Source organism: Homalodisca vitripennis, chromosome 5, assembly GCF_021130785.1.
Source record: "Homalodisca vitripennis isolate AUS2020 chromosome 5, UT_GWSS_2.1, whole genome shotgun sequence".
In the NCBI taxonomy this organism is placed as follows: Eukaryota; Metazoa; Arthropoda; class Insecta; order Hemiptera; family Cicadellidae; genus Homalodisca; species Homalodisca vitripennis.
The window spans coordinates 178,603,926-178,610,359 of NC_060211.1; positions in this window are offsets into that span (position 1 = coordinate 178,603,926).

The following is a 6,434-nucleotide window of genomic DNA, read 5'->3' on the forward strand; positions in this document are numbered from 1 at the left end:
AGCAAAACTGACGAAAATCTGTGTTAGAAGAATGAAACCATCTCTCTGGCAGATATTACAAACAAAATCCCTCCAACAAGGAATTTTCCCAGATCTACTAAAAACCACTAAAGTCTATCCAAAATACAAAAATGGCGAAACTACCAACACTAGTAGCTACAGACCCATCTCACTTATCCCGACTTTCTCTAAAATAATAGAAAAGGTAGTCCTCGACAGGCTACTTCTCCACCTAGAAGAGAATAACCTTCTCACAGGCCAACAACACGGTTTCCTAAAAGGGAGGTCAACCGCTACTGCCCTGATACAACTTGTAGAACATGTAATCGATGAACTAGAAGAGGGCAACACTGTAACAAGTTTTTTCTTGGATTTCAGTAAAGCCTTTGATTGTCTCAGTCCATAACAGACTACTCACAAAGTGAAACACCCTTGGGAGTGACTGGGACAGAGGCTAAGTGGTTCTACAGCTACCTATATGACAGGAAACAGCTTGTGGAGATACAATACACAGAAAATGGCATCAAAAAACAAAAAATCAAATCTGAACCCACCACTGCGCAACGAGGAGTCCCACAAGGTTCAGTCCTGGGCCCTGTACTGTACCTCCTCTTCACTAACGACCTTCCTGGCTGTTTGGAGGACAACTGCCATACAGTAATGTACGCCGACGACACAGTGCTTACACTGGCCAATAGTTTCAGCAGAAACACTCACCAGAAACATACACACCCACACTCAACACTACTAGACTATATTGCACCACAAACGAACTAGTCCTGAACGAAAAGAAAACAGTCCAGCTAAATTTTACCACAAAAAATAAGAACAACACCAACATAGCATTACCGGGCATAGAATCCAAAAATAACACCAAACACCTTGGGGTAATTATAGACTCCAACCTGGCCTGGACAGCCCACATAGATCACCTCTGCAAGAAGCTCGCCTCCAGCACCTATGTCATAAGGAGGTTAAAACAAATAAGTAGCCTGGAAACAGCAAAAACAGAATATTTTTTCTTTATTTGAATCCCACCTCAGGTATGGCATAGCAACCTGGGGGGGGAACAAGTAATGCCAACATGGAAAGGCTCTTAATACAACAAAAAAAGAGCAATAAGGTGTCTTGCAGGCATTGCCCCACAAGAAAGCTGTCGAGATGTTTTTAAGGAGCTCAATATCCTCACAGTTGTGTCACTCCATATTCGAGAAGTTGTTTCTACATGCAGTCACCACAGCACAGACCAGACACAGGGACATACACCGCCACAACACTAGACATGCTGCGAACTTCACGACGCTGCCACCTCACCACCTCAGTCTATATGGGAAGAAGCCATCATATAAAGGTGCAGCCTATTTCAACCATCTGCCAGAACATCTCAAGAAAGAACCAATCAAGAGGCTCAAGAATCAACTAACCATATGGCTGCAAGAAAATCCTTACTACACAGAAAAAGAATTTTTTAACACTCTGAACCTGCTTTTAAAACACTTTGTATTGACACAATGTACTGTTCTCTACGAATATGTCATTAAAGAATATTGTCTATATGTTATTTTTGTTTTTTATTAATTTTGAAGAAAAAAATCTTATTCACACACTGTTCTACATCAGTGAACTTTATAAAAAGGTACAAAAACGCATTAATTTACATGAGAGTCAATTTCATTATTGCGCTTTTCTCAGTAAACAGAAAAATTATAACGATTTTTCTTTCTCAACCCCACAACACTACATATTTTGTGTTAGTAACCAAATTTCTGACAATCTAGTTATTTTGGACTTTTGAAACATCATATATATCATTATGTGGTTACTTTCATGTAATATACTTTTCCACATGTCAAATATTAATCAACGTAATATATGCAGCAAACAATATTTATTTATTTTACTTCAAAATTATATAGTTTTATTCTCTCATTCGTAACAAGAAAAATATTATGTATAACACTGTATGCATTATACTGCACACCAGATTTTTTATGACATTCATAAAGAGTTGCTGTAATACCTATAAAAAACAGTGTACACTTTAGAACTTCTGATGTATGATTCCAGGGTTAAAGTAGCAGAAAATATTAAAATAATAACGTTGTAAATTATACCATAAAAAGTCTTACAAAGAACAGCATGAATATTAGATGTAAATGCGTCTGTAATGGAGTATACACTGAACATGTTTTTATTTTACATCTATACTGTTTAACTGATACACATAAATTGGAATCAGACCACATTTATAAAATTAATAATCACCTTACTGTGTCTGTGACTGCCTAACTGGTGGTAATTTGCACTGGATATTTAGTAATTTGTATATTTATAATAATTACAGTAGAGTCCCGTTAATCCGACCTAATTGGGACCGAGCCCTATTCGGATTATGTGATTGTTCGGATTAGCCAGAATTGCAGAAAAATACGGTTTTAAACTTGAGAATGGGTCTATTTTGTTATAGAATTATTCAACATTTTTTATTAAAATATGTTTTCTGACTGTTACATTGTATTTCTTGACAAATAAACGTGTTTGCGAATACTAAGCACATTTACCGTATTTAGTGTGAGAGTTCTATTGTTAAGCAATGTGAGCGTACTGGATATTGTACGGGTCCACGCGCTACGGGACGACGAGAACCTGGGTGATAAGGAGAGTTGGTGCCACACGCAGACGGTGCAGCAGCGCTTAACCTTGCACTACGATATAAGTATCGTATATCGAGCAACAGGCTACTGCTACACCTGCCGATATCATGTTTATGACACGATGGTGAAACTACGCGTCATCCAATAGACTCTCTTCAATGCGACAGAAGACAATAACTGAATTTATGTCTTTTAACAATTAATATTGTACTCAATAATAATATCAGTACTGTACGTCCAATTTTTGTTTGATTTCACTTCTTAATACAGTAATTAACTCATACTTAACCTATAAGTTTCAATTTGGTACTGTATTTAACTTCATTATTTTTGTACTGTACCGTACACAATTTGTCTTAATAAAATACTGTATGTCTATTTAATTAAAGTTTTCTTTGTTTATGTACGAAATGATGCACCCATTTTCATTTTTTAAGTAATTAGTTCCTATAACTGTTCATTATCGTTATAATTAATTCCTCCTGGACCTGTTCGGATTAACCGACGTTCGGATTACACGTGTTCGGATTAGCGGGACTCCACTGTATATTAGTCTAATTTTTGTATTAAAGACTTATTTATCATTTTTATCCTTTTTTAATTAAATTTATATATGCCATATTGACCTAGCTAATGAGTAATCTCATTGATTTCATCGCATTTTCATAATTTTATTACCTCAAGTTATTCAAAGAATTAACTTAAACATTATTTCATTATTGTTTACTAAATAATATTTAAAATGTGTTACGGTACGTATTCCATTAATTTTTCATTTTCATTTTGATTTATTGTCATTTGTCAATTTTACATTGCTATAGAAAATGTCAAGAAATAAAATGTATAATACATTACACTATACAAAACATACATACTATACATTATGTTAATTTAAAATACATAATAATATAATTAGTCTAAACATGATCATGAGACTAAGGTAAAGTCCACACTGCCCAAAGGCCTGTACCATCCAGACACACTTAAGTGCTTATACAAAACATGGAAAGAATACTATAATAGATTCAGGTCAGCGCAAACAGAAAAAGCCATATTCAGAGAGAAACTGCCACACATCCACCTATTCTAAGGTAAATTAATATTTGTTGTAAAAAATTTCTCAAGTGAATAAAAGGCCTTACTTGTAAGCCAATGTGACAATTTATATGAATATGGTTGAAGTTCTAAACTTCTGAACTCTTGTGGTAGTTTGTGAAAACACTTAATTTGAAAATGTCTATGACTAGCTATAGTCTTCTGTAGCCTGGAAGAAGGTATAATAATATCCTGTGCCCTTCGAGTATAATTGTCATGGACCTCATTAAAACAAACAAATTAATTTTGATTTTTCTTTACATGAATTACATTTTGAAATATAAAAATAGAAGGAGCTGTCATTATATTAAAATCAATAAAACATTGCTTACAATCAACCTAATAAGCTAAATTGGCCAAAATTCTCACTGCCTTTCTTTGCCATGTGAAAACCTGGCTAGCACCCTTACTATTTCCCCAGAGCATTGCAGCATATAGCAAGTGAGAGTAAAATTCACTAAAGTAGGAGATAAGCATCATATCTCTACCAACACAAGATTTTAATTTTCTAAGTAGAAAACAGGCCCTAGACAGTTTTGAAATTACTATGTTGGTGTGAGCCTCCCAAGAAAGCTTCTGGTCAAAAACCACTCCAAGCAACTTAACTGGTTTAGAACAATTTTCTTTTACGTTCAACTTTTTCAATGTAAAGCAAATTGATTCTGTTTTATCAGTATTGACTTCTAGATTATGACAACCAAGAATAAGCAACCTCCATAACCTCATCACTATGTGTTTTTACCTCATTAAGTAATTCACCAGTAACTACAAATGAAGTGTCATCAGCATAAAGAGTGGTCTTACATGGAACATTGAAAGGCAGATCGTTAATGTATATAATAAACAAAAGCGGACCCAGAACAGATCCCTGTGGAACCCCAGCAAAGACTTCTCGAAATGTGGACTCTGTACCAGCAACCGAAACTCTGTGCATTCTGCCACAAAGAAAAGTGTAAAAAAAGTGCAATGGTTCATCGATAATACCATAAAATTTCAGCTTACTGAGAAGATTGTGATCGGAAATCCTATCAAAGGCCTTGCTTAGGTCCACAGGAGTCATATTAGTATACTCACATTTCTCAAAACCACTTAAAATACTGAGATCTTTAAAGTCTTCCAGGAGTGAGAATGTTTTTGATTTTAGTAACAGAGTGATTAAACACATTGCTAATTGTATTGTTAGGCCCTTAACATTTTTAATTAATCCTTCTTTTCGCTGTTCTACTTTCCCAAACTGCTTAAAAAATTCCAAGAGTATACCACTTTTTAAAAAAGGTAATAGATCAAATATAGATAATTATTGAACAATTTGTATAGTTTCAGTGTTTTCCAAAATAATGGAAACGTGTTAAAAACTCAAGTTTTAACATTTTTGGATAAACATAATATTTTAAATAATAGTCAGTTTGGTTTCTGCCCTGGTCGATCCACAACAGAAGCTTTGAATGAGGTTAATATTAATATTAAGAACCTCAAACTCACTAACACACTTCAAGTGAAAAGTTTCTGAAGGCCTTTCAACTTTCCTCAGGTAGGACATATAACTTAAATTGCTATTATTTAATGTTCTTGCACTATGAACTACCTTTTCCCCAATACTTATATAATGGTTATTAAATTCTTCAGCTGTAATGGGTGGAATTGGATTTTCTCGTTTATAGTAGTTGCGGGCCTCTGATTTAATTACATGCCTTGCAGCTGAACATTTATTTTTTTTAATTTTGTATTATGTTTTCATTGTACATGACCTTTGCTTCTTTAATTTTATATCTATACAATTTTCTTTTAGCTATGTAGCAGTTTTTTTAGAAACATGTTAATTTTATAGTTTAGTATTCTTAACAGATCTTGTAGCAGAATAAATGCACTCCTCAACTTTCTTAAGCTATCATCAAACCAGAGAGAATTATGCTTGTTTTGTTTTCTTTGTTAAACGTTTTTAGTTTTTATTGGGCAGCTATGATTTAATACAATTGACAGCCTATTTACAAAATATTCGTATGCACTATTTACATCCTCCATATCATACAACAAATGCCAATTCAATTAAGAGCTTGTGTCTACAACCTATTCAAAGTTTTATCACTTAGTTTTCTGTATGAAATATTTATATATTGAGGACCAGTATCCGGAACAGTAAATTCAAGGTGAATTATAGAGTGATCTGAAATTCTTACCTTCCATATGCAACTGCTGTGCAAATGCTTATTTAAATCAGTGGCTATGTTGTCTATACATTTTTTATTTCTAGTTGGTAGTTTGTTTACACAGTACAGATTGAATGATTTTAGATTGTCAATGAACATTATTGTATCATTATCAGTACTCTTTAAAATGTCAATGTTAAAGTCTCCTCCTAGTATAATTTTACAAGTAGGTTTTTTTCTTTTGTACATAGCTTAGTAAATCATCAAGGTTTGTAAGAAATGTTGTGCAAATAGAGCTGGGTGTCCTATATACAGATATAAAAATTACATTATAAATATTTACAAATATACAAACAGCTTTTAGGGAGTATAAATAGGTCAAATGAGATATATCAATAACCTCAAAAGGAATATGATTATTTACAAGAATAGAATCACCCCCATAACCATTCTCTCTGCAGAAAGATGCAGCTAATTTAAGACCTATTGGAACATACAAAGAGGCTCCCATTTGATGCAACCAATGCTCACTAATAAG